Source organism: Herpailurus yagouaroundi, unplaced genomic scaffold, assembly GCF_014898765.1.
Source record: "Herpailurus yagouaroundi ecotype Mexico unplaced genomic scaffold, PumYag 141, whole genome shotgun sequence".
NCBI classification, from domain to species: domain Eukaryota; kingdom Metazoa; phylum Chordata; class Mammalia; order Carnivora; family Felidae; genus Herpailurus; species Herpailurus yagouaroundi.
This window is the reverse complement of record NW_024412396.1, coordinates 36501590-36516156: the sequence shown is the minus strand read 5'-3', so window position 1 is coordinate 36516156 and position 14567 is coordinate 36501590. Positions and strand designations below refer to the sequence as shown.

General features: G+C 39.0%; 1 long non-coding RNA gene and 1 pseudogene across 1 annotated transcript; one reads left to right on the top strand and one right to left on the bottom strand.

Moving 5' to 3' along the window:
- Positions 1 to 597: 597 nt before the first annotated feature.
- On the bottom strand, positions 598 to 2170 carry LOC121031296 (uncharacterized). The gene is made up of 2 exons (XR_005790655.1): positions 1952 to 2170; positions 598 to 738 (listed from the first exon to the last, which is right to left on the bottom strand). It is a non-coding gene; the product is annotated as an uncharacterized LOC121031296 (long non-coding RNA).
- Positions 2171 to 2397: 227 nt separating this feature from the next.
- Positions 2398 to 2844, top strand: LOC121031295 (60S acidic ribosomal protein P1-like; annotated as a pseudogene).
- Positions 2845 to 14567: the final 11723 nt, after the last annotated feature.

Genomic DNA, 14567 nt, shown 5'->3' with positions numbered 1-14567 from the left:
TTTGCTTCTAAACTTTCTTTTCCTTTCCTACAAAGTGGAGATAATTGTGCTACCTGCCTCACACACTTGCTGTAGAGGTTACATTGCTTTATGTGGCAGGTTTTTGATTGTGTGATACATAGTAAGTGTGTGGTGAGTTGCATTGTTAGGTCGTATTTGTCTACCTGATCTTGTACGGCTAACAAGACTTTACTGCACTTCCCCTTACATTAATAAAGTAATAGAGTAGTTGATTTTGCTTATTGATTTTGCTTATTCAGGAAGAGATGATATGGATTCATAATCATAATTACCACATGTGACCCAAGGGTACATATATCCTAAGCATAGTCTATGATCATGCTGATTCCATCCCTTTTGCAAAACAATTCCTGGGCCTTCGTGAACATGATTTGGCAACCATAGGCACTGTTGTTATATGAGAGTATTTAGCAAGGAATATCTTTTTGTTTTATGTTTTTCTCTGCTTAATTCATTCTTATTCAAAATGGTTTGGGCTTGTTTTTTAATATTCAAAGTGACATATGGTTCGTTAATTCTATTGCAAATATTGCTAAATTATGCAAGGGATAACAAAAATATCTTAGACCAAATTACCATAGACAGGGTGGCTTAAATAACAAGAGTTATTTCTCACAGTTCTGTAGGTTGGAAGGCTGTGATCAGGATGCCAACATGGTCAAGTTCTCGGTGAGTCCCATATTTCAGTTTTCCAAAAGGCTGTCTTCTTGCTGTGTTCTTACTTGGCAGACAGAGCAGAAAGCTAGCTCTTATGTGTGTTTATAAGAAGCTAGCCTCTTCTTATAAAGGAACTAATCCCATTCATGACAGCTCTACTCTTTTTTTTTTTTTTTAAGATTTTATTTTGAAGTAATCTCAACACCCAAGGTGGGGTGTGACCTCACAACGCTGAAATCAAAAGTTGCCTGCTCCACTGACTGAGCCAGCCAGGTGACCTGAGAGCTCTACTTTTGTAACCTAATTACCTCCCAAAGGCCCCACCACTACATATTATCATATTGGGGCATTAGAATTTAACAAATGAATATTGGGGGGCACAAACATTCAGTTCATAATGTCCACAAAGCTATATTTTCAGTGTGGAATTTTTCCAGTCTCGGATTACTTTACACACAAAAAGCCACATAAATTGCTTCCTGCTTATATGCAATGTCAAAACTTCATTTAAGAAGACACTAGGAGTGAAATTCATGGTCTTTTATTAAGAAACCATCTGTCTACTATTTATTTACTGAGCTGTAATGAACAATCTTTTGTGAACAAAGATTTCTCTGCCAGTGGGAAAGCTCCCTGTAGCCTTGGATGTGAGTGCCACCTGCTGGATGCTGTACACAAAAACTTTCCCGTACCTCAACCCAAGAATGGCTGATCATTATCTGGGAAAATGCCCAGGTAACACCCCTTTGATTTTAGGTCACAAGGACAGCTGTAATGCCTAATGAGTAATGTAATCTTTGGGTAAGAGCGCAGATTTTATAAGAAAAACACACTCAGGAAACAAACCTAATGCAAAAATATTCCACTGAGCTATTGTTTATAAGCTTGCCAGTGCCAAGAATATAGTAAATAGTTCTCTGTTTATATTATGAGCTCACTGAGTTTTATACATTGGTGACATAGGCAGTTGGTGGGTGGCTTTTTACCTTAAGGAGGCCGTACCTATATCTTGCAGAAGGGTAGGAAATTAGGGACCCCTTGGCTATGACCATGAGTTGGCTTCAATACCAAATATGTAATCTCATCAATTTTAGTTTTGGTGCCAAATTCCCTGTTTGGGGCTTAGGGAAAAAGTGTTTCTTTGCATCACTCGAATGGATTCTGTGACTTATGGACTCAGTAGCCTGGGGCTTATATTAGCATTGGGACAATTTGTAATTTCCATTGAGGGCAAGAAGGTAGAAATGGCTCTTTAAGAGAAATAAATACACACCTTGGTCTATCAAGAGCTTTATGAAGTTTCTTCCAGTTTGGTCCTTGGGAAGGACATGAAAATTGCATAGCATTGTTTTCATGCTAGTTACCTAGGAGAAGGTAGGGGGAAAGAGGCCCTTGGAAAGGGACAATCATCTAGCCTTTTTTTTTTTTAATTTTTTAACATTTATTCATTTTTGAGAGACAGAGAGAGACAGAGTGTGAATGGGGAAGGGGCAGTGACACAGAATCCAAAGCAGGCTCCAGGCTCTGAGCTGTCAGCACAGAGCCCGACATGGGGCTTGAACTCAAAGACCAGGGGGATCATGACCAGACCTGAAGTCAGATGTTTAACCGACTGAGCTACCTAGGTGCCCCTCCTGGGGTTATTTTGAATCACTTTTGCAGAAATTTAACATTTTTAATCATTTTTGCAAAAAGTTTAAAGTTGGGCCTTGTCTCAGCTGCTGCTAAGGTGCTCTGTCCTTCCGAGGAAGCTAAGGCTGCTTTGGGGTGAGGCCCTCACTTCATCCAGCAACTAGCACTGTGCCAGCTCAGCACTCACCTGCCCATGGCCTCTGTCTAGGAATTCACCTGCATCTGCTCAGCCCTCATCCAGCATGATGATGAGGTGACAGTCATGGAGGATAAGATCAATGCCCTCATTCAAGCAGCAGGTATAAGTGTTGAACCTTTCTAAGCTTGTTTGCAAAGGCCCTGGTCAATGTCAACATCGGGTGCCTCATTGCAATGTAAGGGCTGGTGGATCTGCCCCAGCAGGAGGACCTGCTTCTTCCACCACTGCTGCTCCAGCTGAGGAGAAGAAAGTGGAAGCAAAGAAAGAAGAATCTGAGGAGTCTGATGATGACATGGGCTTTGGTCTTTTTAGCTAAACCTCTTCTGTAACCTGTTCAATAAAAAGCTCTTAAAAAAAAAAAAAAGTTGGTCCTTAGGTTATAACTGACCCAAGGATTGTCTTTAGTATGTTCTTGACATGATGAGACCAGTTATCTGCTTTTAGAATTTTATAGAAGCTGGTGGCATGTATTTCTCCTGCCCTGGCTCCCTTTTCCTAGCGCTGGAAAAACATCATGCATAATTCACAAAAGAGTCTTTTGGGCTAAAACAAAAATTCTCTTCCTTTGTTCCAAAGTTGGTTAATGGATTTTTGTGGCTAAAATTTTTAAACCTACAAAATAGGATTCAGATTTGGAAGGGGCTCAAGGCAGAGTGAGCTTTCTGTTTTTATTTCTGGTTATGTGCAGCTCAGGACTATAACACCATGGTGCTGGAATTCAGATTTTATGGAAAAATGATGGGTGCTTGACAAGATTCTATATTGAGGGGCACCTGGGTGGCTCAGTCGGTTAAGTGTCTGACTCTTGATTTCAGCTCAGTTCTTGATCTCAGGGGCATGAGTTCAAGTTCTGCATTGGGGTCTGTGTTGGGCATGAAGCCTACTTAAATTTTTTTCTAAAAAATGAAGAATCTATATTGTGGATGTTGACTAGCCTTTTGTTTTAAGAGAGGGATAACATGAGTCGGGTAGAGGGACTGAAGGAGAGAGAATCCTAAGCAGGCTCCACAATTAGCATAGAGCCCAATGTGGGGCTCAATCCCATGACCCTGGGATCATAACCCGAGTCAAAACCAAGAGTCAGACACTTAACCAGCTGAGCCACCCACGTGCCTCTAGACTTATTTTTGCAATATATATGAATGCAGAATCATGTTGAACACCTGAAACTAATATCATGTTATGTGTCAAATATACCTTAATAAAAAAAACAATCTATATTGCATGAGATTACATGATATTTAGCACTCTTGTCTGTACCTACATCAATGCCAAGCCAGAACACAGAATGGAGATGTTACTTCTTACACTTACAATGGTACAATCAGCTCATGAGATTGACATATTTTGACTTTGCTAATGATTGCATGTTCAGATTTTTGGCTTCTCAGGACCCTTCAGGATAATATACCAGTTATATGTTTCTTGTACTCTTATTCCGGGACATATATCAATTTTTGGGCTTCTGTCCTCTAACAACTCTATCCCATAATATGCAACCCCCAGAAATTTTTTCAAATGTGACTTTCAAATTGAATTGTTGTTATAGTTGGTCTAATAGTACTATCATGTAGATTTGCATCATATCTTAGAAATTTCCTCATTTTACACTAAATGGATTTTAGCATTTTCTGCTTTTTCATCATTGGGTTCTCCAAAAATGTTGCTGGGCAGAAATTTCATTCTGAGTTTCTGTGGAACAGAAGAGAAATTGAAGATTTACACAGTCATATGCTATAGAAGTCATCAGATTTTGCAAAAAGATTTTGAAACAAGACAGGAATGGAAGTGCAAATCTCAGTGGGTCTTAGTGTTTCATCACAAAGTTTTGTGGTAAAACCAAGATGAAACCACAAGTTTCACTGTTAGCCAGACCAGCACTGGAAGAATGATCGATTTCAAGGTTAGCCAAGGTCAGGCGGAAACTTGGCTTGTTTTATTCATATGTTCAAACCCCAGACCTACTGAATTTTGTATGATCTGGGGTTTCCAAAACAGAAAGCATTTTGGGGCCCAGTCCAAAGCTGAGGCCTACAGACTAAGGATAAAGAAAGTTGTTCTGTCTTGGTTTGCACTTTAGCACAATTACTAGCTAATTACTACCCAATTACTAGCTGAACCTTATTTACTTAAACTGTTCTTTGGAAGTTTAAAAAACCAAAGTATGTATTTTCTCCCTATCTTCTGTCTAATAAGAATACCAGGATTCTTCTCCCAGAGTCTCCAGATGTTTCTACAGGCCACAAGAAGATTTATTTCTTGAAAGATTTCATGGCTGCACTTACCAGCACTCATAGACTGTATTCCATTCTTCAGCCCAATATTTGGATAATTCTCTAGGGGTAAAAGTAGCAAGGTTGCCTACTCTTAAAGAGTCTGGCCCAACCCAATAATTTGAAAAAAATCATGTACTTTCAGAATAAGAATTCAAAGAAAAGAAAAGAAAAGAAAAGAAAAGAAAAAAACAGTCAAGCTCAGAGCCTCAGACGTGTCGCCCATTACAGCGGGGAAAATGTGACACATGAAAGACAACCTGTGGCAGCCCAAGTTCTGATTAAGGCATCATCAGTGAGGAATATGAGGCTGGGAGTGACTCTATGCCAGGACCAAATCTACTAGGAGGTGGCAAATCCATCAGGTCAATTGGACATGCTTTTGGCTGCACATTATGGAAAACCCTTCTACAAGGTTTCAGTCTTACAGGGTGTTATTTGTTGAGACTGGTTGGTGGTTCACTGATGCCATCAGGAACCTAGACTTTTTTCTTCTTTCCATTCCACATTCTTATTATGGTCACCTTAGGATCTTAAGATGGCTGCTGTGGTTCCAGACATCATTCATGTTTGTATTCCATTCAGGCAGAAGGAAAAAAGGAGCTAAGGCTTAGGGGCAAAGTGGTGAAAAGGCCCATTTTATGCAGAAAACAAGAACTTATCCAGAAGAACATATTTTCACATGTGCTGACTGGGTCATCCAGTCAACAATATCTACCTTAACTAACTGAACACAGGTGGTCAACAATAAGAGGATACCCTGTAACTGCACAAAAGAGCAGATGTGAAATACTCTGGCTAAGGCAGACCTCATCTACAAACCAGACCCATGGAGTAATTAGCTGTAGAGAGCCTTGCAGCTAAACTTTGGAGGACTCTGAAAGAGAAGGTTCTTTGTGAAAGTTCATGGAGAAGTCCAGGGAAGGTAGTATCAGATGATCATAAAGGGATTGTGTAAACTACAATAATTGGACATGGGATGGTTAAAATGTAATGTTATGAGCTATTATTGACCATTAAAGTTTCCAGAATGATCAAACCAGCTAAACCCACATCTTTCAGGGTCTTAAGGAAGACTTGCTTCCTTCCTTCCTTCCCCCACCCGCTTCTCTTTGTTTCCATTTTTCTTTTTTTCTATTCATATTTTTAAGTTTTTAATCATGAAAAATCTCAGCATACAGAAAAAGAGAAAGAATAATACCTCACAACTCCCCCATTAAGTTTCAATAAATTATTTACATGTTTTGCCTTATCTTTCATTCTATATACAAAACCATTAAATACACGTTAATAGGTATATACACATGTATATGTGTATCAGGCTCCAGGCTCTGAGCTGTCAGCACAGAGCCTGATGCCAAGCTCGAACTCACGAATCGTGAGATCATGACCTGAGCTGAAATCAAGAGTCAGACACTTAACCAACTGAGCCACCCAGGCACCCCTGTACATCACTTTCTAAACCACCTTGTTTTAAGGATTAGGTTTTTAAGCTGTCTGAAGGACAAGCAAAATTGTTTTGTTTTCATTCTTCTTGAATTTTCCTTTGTTACATGTATTTTTCCCTGGTTACCTCACTGTGTCTGCTTTTGCTACTGTTGATTTTATCACACCTCCACTGTCACAGGCAGCATGTTTTCAGCCTGCTGGGCTAAAAGTGGTGGAAAAGGTTTCCTCACTGGCACTGACTCTCTCTGGTTTCTTTTTAGGGCCAATATACTCTTGTTTTAATTATTCTATTTCTCCTGACATTCAAAATCTCCTCTCTTTTTAATTAGCTTAAACCAACCTCAGGCCTTTATTGATGGGAGAGAGTTTTCAAAAGCAATATGCAGAGGGTTTGCTAGCCAGAAAGGTTAGCCAGCAAGCACCTACCTCTTGTACAAGGCCATATGTTCTCTAAGGAATAGGAGTTCATTAACAGACTTTGTTGTCTGAGAGTTGTTTTTTTTTTTTTTTTATTCTTTCCTCTCTTTCAGACTTAGAAGGATGTCTAAAGTGTTTATTATTAGCCTAAACTGAGAGCAAGTGAATGTTCTTATCATTCAAAAACAAATACACCTGTCTGGCAACAGGAACCCTGCCTGGCTTTATGAACCAGGAAAATCAACACTGTATTCTGAGCTCAGCCAGTAAATCTGAGGGGCCTGTAAAGTCATGTTGGAGAAGGGGCTCTTTGTGGAAGGAGCTAAACTTCCACAGGCTCAAGAATTCTCAGCTTAGGAAGACCAGACTTGCTAGTCATTTGTCTGCACAGACTCTGTATCCTACTTATGTGTCCTATACTACTAAATATAAAAGAACTCTGAAGGTTGGGAACAAACTGAAAAATTGGTAGGGAAGAAATCTAAGGGATAAAGAACCAATATCCTGTGACTGCTGTCAGATTGGCACTTCTTCCTGATATCTCCTAAGGGCCCCCTTCACTACTTTCCTTTTTGCTAAAAAAGAAGCTAGTTTAGTTCCAAAAGTTAGCCATTGTCCTGATTTCCCTCTCCTAGAATTAAAAATGAAATTTAAAAGTAACTTTACTTTTCAAAAGGAAAAGGGTGTCTTGACACTGCCCAAATGCACAAAGCTATAACACCCAATATTCATTTAGTTATTTGACTACTCTTTGAGTAACTGTGGATTTTAAGGACAAATAAAGGTGCAGTATATGAGAACTTGCTCTCCAGAAACTTATGATCTAATGGGGATATAAGATGCATCACACCCACACCAGATCCACACTCTCTAATCATTAGCATCAAGTATGTTTTCATATTGGAGACAGTTTCAGTGTCCTGCTGGCCCTGACCTTTTCCCTCTGTAATTTTAAGCCTTCTTAGATTGGACTCAATGGAAGTAAAAAACAAAACAAAACAAAACAAAACAAAACAGCTTTAGAGTTACCTGAACAGGTGCAGGTAGTGCTGTCTCCTTTTACCTTAGCTGTTTGGATATAATTAGATGGTTTATCTCTGAGGGGAGAGATTTCTACATCAAATGTAGGAGTTTGAGTGAGTTGTAAAGGATAATATTTTTGACGAAATAAAAATGTTCAGGATCTGTTTCAAGAAATGATCCCAAATTAGGGAGCAATTGAACACATAGTTATTACTACTAATGAATGTGGTCAACCAAATTTAGAAGTCGAATTTGTCATACTTTCAAACCTAAGATAGCCTGTGAGACAATGTATGTTTTGAAATGAGCAGAAAGGTGTTCAAATTCTGCTCCACCATTTTCTATCTGTATAGCTTTAGACAAATAACTTAAAAGTCTAAGCCTCTACTTTTACCTCTGCAAAATGGTTATTACCAACATTCGCTCTTCACAACGGTGTGAAGATTGAGACAATCTGCAAAAGCTTTTAACTCGGTGCCTGCCCCCCGCCCCCACCCCGCCAGTGCTAATTCTGTCCTTGTCTTTTCCTACACTTCTCTTTGGAGGATTATGCCTGTATTTTATTTTAGTTCATCCTTTTTTAATTTTTTTTCCTGTTCTTGGCTTTTCTCATTGTTTTTGTTCTTATTTTTTCTGGCTGATCTTGTCTTTTTGGTTTCCCTCTCTCTCCTCTCTGTGGATGTTTGTTTTGCCTGTGTTTATTTTTCCATCGTGAACTTTCCTTGAGTTCCTTTCTCATTTGCCTTTTTGCAGGCGTCTTTTGTTTTACCTGGGGCTCTAGCCCTTTGCACATTGATGTCAACACTGACTGCTGATTTTGGACTTTGCTGAGGAAAGGGGGGTGGAAGGTGTGGGAAAACCATTCTTATGGGGCCTAGAGAAAGGATATTGGGATGTTGAAGCAGTTAGTTACTTGGCTATACATATTTTGCAGACATACACTTCAGTTCCTGGCCAGAAGTCTGACGCTTTTTCCCGCAGATCTTCAGAATTTGTGAATCTGCCCTGATTTCACTCCCTTTCTCTTCCCTCCCTGTTTCTCTACCCGGTTGCAGTAGAGCTCAGCTTTCCCCTCCCCAACTTCCTGCTGTCTTGCTTTCTCTGAAACATGTTTTACCTATTACTGCTCCTCTCCAACATTTCACTTATGTGGAACACCCACTTGGAAGGGGAGTTGTTTTTGAAGAGGAGGAGGTCATTGTTGATGATAGCAATAAGAGTAAGAGTTGCATATGAAGCACCAATGCTCATACAAGGCCAAAAACAAGACAGCAGGAACTCATGACCCTGTTCCATTGGGCACAGATTCTAATAGAATCCAGAGAGTCCAAAGGATAGAAACAAGCTAAGGGAGTGGTGGGTGGTGACAGGAAGGAGAAGCCAGAGAATATTTCTTGCATCTTAATTTCCACATTTATTCATCACCTATGCTGGGCCAAGCAGTGTGCTAGGCTCTGGGTATCATTTGATGAACAATATACAGAAAAGTTTTGTCTTTAGTAGTCTTTGATAGTTCTAGTTGTGTTCTAAAGAGTTAGACTCTCCCCCAAATTCCTATCTAGTATTTTAAATTTGGACATAGTTTTCTACCTTGAGAAACACCATGGAAGGGAGCCTGTGGCTCCAGTGGCAGCAATAGATCTGGCAGTGCTTGGGGGCAGTGGTTGGTGGCACACCACGACTACCCATTATATGTCCTTAAATATTTTTATTATGGAGTTTCAAGCAAATGTGGAGAGAATAGCAGAATGAATGTTTATGACCTACCACTCAGCTTTAATAATTATCAACATTTTTTGGATCTTGTTATAATTCCTCCTTCCTCTACTATTTTCCTGAAATATTTTCATGCAAATTGCAGACATCATGTCATTTCACCTTTATCTTAGTCTGCATCTTAAGTAGGCAAGACTTTTTTTTTACATAGCCATGATGCCATGATCACATGTAACAAAACCAATAATAATGACATAATTTCCTCTACTATTCATTCCACATGCAAAATTTTCCCCAGTTATCTCAAAGATGCTTTTTTATGGTTGGTTTGTGTGCATGAAGATCAAAGCAAAGCCCACACATTACATTTAGTCATTCTGCCTTTTAAATCTCTTACTCTATAATAGGCTCCCTCCATTTCCCCCCATATCATTGCTTTTTGTAGAAATTTGATGTAGTGGATGCTGTGGTGTGCTGCCTAGATCCCTTCCTCATGACCAGAGCACTCATTCCTGTAACTTCCAGACCCACAGCATGTATCTAATGACTACAGCATGGAGGTTCTTCAAACAATTAAAAATAGAACTACCCTATGATCTAGCAACTGCACTACTAAGAATTTATCCAAAGGATACAAAAATACTGATTCCAAGGGGCACATGCACCCCAATGTTTATAGCAGCACTATCAATAATAGCCAAATTATGGAAAGGGCCCAAATGTCCACTGACTGATGAACGGATAAAGAACATGTGGTATATATGTATACACACACACACACACACACACACACACACACAATGGAATACTATTCAGCAACGAAAAAGAATGAAATCTTGACATTTGCAACAACATGGATGGAACTAAAGTGTATTATGCTAAATGAAATGAGTCAATGAGAGAAAGACAAATACCATACGATTTCACTCATATGTAGAATTTAAGAAACAAAACAGATGAACAGAGGGGAAGGGAAGCAAAAATAAGACAAATACAGAGAGGGAGGCAAACCATAAGAGACTCTTAAATACAGAGAACAAACTTAGGGTTGCTGGAGGGGAAGTGGGTAGGGGGATAGGTTGAATGGGTGATGGGCATTAAGGAGGGCACTTGTTGGGATGAGCGCTGGGTGTCATGAAAGAGATGAATTACTGAGTTCTACTCCTGAAGCCAAGACTACACTGTATGTAAATGAACTTGAATTTATTTTTTTTAATTTTTTTTCAACGTTTATTTATTTTTTTAGGGACAGAGAGAGACAGAGCATGAACGGGCGAGGGGCAGAGAGAGAGGGAGACACAGAATCGGAAACAGGCTCCAGGCTCCGAGCCATCAGCCCAGAGCCTGACGCGGGGCTCGAACTCACGGACCGCGAGATCGTGACCTGGCTGAAGTCGGACGCTTAACCGACTGCGCCACCCAGGCGCCCCATAAATGAACTTGAATTTAAATAAATGAATAAATAAAAATTGTTTAGAGAGTAGAAAGGCCTGACTCTCTTGCTTCAGCTTAGGACAACTCTGAAGGACTATCTCAACTCCAGAGCTTCCTGTGGGACTAAGACCTCAGTTGTGACTATATCACAGATCAATTTCTTCCTCTGCCCGAACTTGTTCTCCTCACTCCCTTCAGGTATGTTCCTGAGGCTACTCCCAGTAAAATGCCTTGCACAAATCACCATGTCAGAGTCTATTTCCTAGGAAACCTAACCTAGACAGTTGATACTATGAATGCTCTAATCAAGCAGAATGTAAAATGGGATTTTAGAACTGGATCACCTGCCTATCAGCTGGCAATACAAACACCATTACTGGTGGTAGATGAATACTGATAACATTCATATGGTGTAGAGTCATAATTTGTAAACAAGAATTTCATACTCCACTTTTTAATCATTAACACCCTTTCCCCTTCCTGCCCTCTAACTTCTCAAGGTATAATTATTGGCATGGCCTCACTCTCTCTTTTTATTGAAAAAAATTTTTTTCTTTTACTAAGCTCTTTATTTTGAGATAATTTTAGATTTATATACAATTATAGGAAATAATTCTGAGAGGTCCCATATACCTTTTACCCAGCTTCTTTCAATGGTAGCATCCTGCCAAACTCTAGTACCAGAATGCAATCAAGGTACAGAACATTTCCATTACCAACAGGATTTATCATGCTTTCCTTTAAAAACCACGCTCTCTTTCCTTCAGTGCTCCCCTGCCTGGCAACACCAATCTGTTCTTCATCTCTATAATTTTTCATTTCAAGAATGTTGCATGAACGGAACCATACAGTATGTAAACTTCTGAGATTACTTTTTTTTCACTTAGCAAAATTCTCTGGAGAGTCATTCAGGTTGTTCTATCAATAATTTGTTCTTTTTTTAACAGTTTGTTCTTTTTAAAATTGCTAAATAATATTCCATGCTATGGATTTACAACCATTTGTTTAACCATTCATCATTGAAGGATATCTACATTATTTCTGGGTTTTGGCTATTATGAATACAGCTGCTATCAACTTTTGTATATAGGTTTTGTGTTAGCATAAGTTTTTATTTCTCTGCAATAAATGCTCAAGAGTGTAATTGCTGGGTAGTATGATAGTTTTATGTTTAGTTTTTTAGAATAAACTGCCGAACTTTTCCTAGAGTGGCTATACCATTTTACATTCTTACCAGCAATGAATGCATGGATGATCCAGTTTTTCCACATTTTTGCCAGCACTTGTGGTTGTCACCTTTTGTTTCTTTTTTATTTTACTTTTCCAGCTTTTTTGGGTTATAATTAACAACTTAAAATGTATATATTTAAGGTGTACAACATGATGATTTAATATATATATCCATTGAGAAATGATTATGCCAAGAAAGTTAATTCACGCGTCTGTCACCTCACATAGTTATTATTTGTGTGTGTGGTGAGAACACTTAAGATTTACTTTCTTAGCAGATTTCAAGTATACAGTACAGTATTATTTTTTTTAAATATGCTTTTTTACTTTTTAAATGCTTATTTATTTTTGAGAGAGAGAGCATGCGAGCGAGCATGAGTGGGGGAGGGGCAGAGAGAGAGGGAGACACAGAATCCAAAACAGGCTTCAGGCTCTGAGCTGTCAGCACAGACAGAGCCTGATGTGGGGCTCGAGCTCACAAACCATGAGATCATGACCTGAGCTGAAGTTGGAAGCTTACCCAACTGAGACACCCAGTGCCCCTACAGTACAGTGTTATTAGCTATAACCCTCATTCTGTATAGTAGATCTCACTTCATCTTATAACTGAAAGTTTGTACCCTTTGACCAACCTCACCTCATTTCTCCCCACCCCCAGCCCCTGGCAACCACCTTCCTACTTTCTGGTTCCAAGAGATAGAGTTTTTTTGTATTCCCATATATAAGTGAGAACCTACGGTATTTGTATTTTTGTGTCTGGCTTATTTTACTTAGCTAATTGTCCTACAGTTTCATTCATGTTGATGCAAATGGCATGATTGTTTTCTTTGTTGTGGCTGAATAATATTCCTGGGTGTGTGTGTGTGTGTGTGTGTGTGTGTAACATTTTCATTATCCATTCACCTGTTGATAGACTGTTAGGTTTTTTCCTATGTCTTGAATATTGCGAATAATGCTACGATAAACATGGGGATAAAGATATCTCTTCGAGATACTGATTTCATTTCCTTTGGGTATATACCCAAAAGTAGAATTACTGAATCATTATGAAAATTTTTAATTTTTAAAGAAACCTCCATACTGTTTTCCACAGTGACTGCACCAATTTACATTCCCACCAACAGTATACAAAGATTCCCTTTTCTCCACATTCTTACCAACACTTTTTATCCTTTCGTAAGAGCCATCCTAACAGGCATAAATATCTCATTGTGGTTTTGATTTGCACTTCCCTGATGATTAGTGATGTTGGACACTAATCTCATGTACCTTTTATTGAAATTTGATGTCAGTTTGCTAAGTTGATAAATTATTCAGGTATGTTAAATGAAAGGAAAGGGGGAAGGTCTAGGGTCCTCCTTTTAGTATCCCACTTCCTCTGTACGGTAACGCATATCTGACATCTGAAGATAATGCTTTAATCTTTATTGTTCCATAAAAAGAATAACTGTAGGGATGGGAATTCATAGGGGGAAGGGAAACACCTTGGCAAGCTAGGGTGGCAGCTTTTTGGTAGGGATGGTGTTGAATGTAGTAACTATCAATTAACTCAGTGGGCTGCAGCTTACTAAATTTACACACAGGCCTGGCTGAAAGGCTTACGTTCAAAAGCATTAAGAAAGTGTTCACATAAAAAAAAAAGACATTATTTGTCGATGACATCTGATCTTTCTCACACACTGGATCACAGTCAATGTTGTAAAGTTCTTTTGATTGCCAGTAACAGAAAATAACTGGGAATAGCTTAGCCAAAAAAGGAAAGGGGGGAAAAAACACAGAGACAGACTATGAAATCCAAAAAGAAGTTGATCATTAAATAAGGTTATATGGAAAGGAAATGACCAGAAGTTAGAAATCTGTCAGAACCCACGCCACTATTTGCACTTGCAGTGTCTCTCTGCTTACCATTCTCAAGAGAGATTGTGATTGGCTATGTCCGGTCAGGTGTCCATTCCTCATTCAACCATGTATGGTCAAGGGGACAGGCCATTTACTACAAATTTGTGGGGAGGGCCAGTTCTCACCAAAGGGGACTTGAGTTATGGCCTGGAAAGATACCCCCCAAATCAGGCAACATGTAATAAGTATGAGAAATAGATAAAAGATGTGTGTATGTGATTTTACACACGTACATGCAAATATACAAATACATATATTTATATGTATGATTTAAACATAAAATTCATATTAAACAGTGAACACTAACATTAAAAAGAATCTGTAGATCAAACATTAAAATGATAAAATATGGAAGCTTATGAAGGCAGGGACCTTGCTATTATATTTACTTCTTTATGCCCAAGCCTGGAAATATATCTGGCTCATGCTAGGTATTTGGTAAACATTTGTTGAACTTATCAATCTTCATTAATAATGATAAAAATAAAATGATACTTAGTATCATTAAAAATGGGACAGTGAGGGGGCGCCTGGGTGGCTCAGTCAGTTAAACATCCAACTTTGGCTCAGGTCATGATCTCACAGTCTGTGGGCTTGAGCCCTGCATTGGGCTCTGT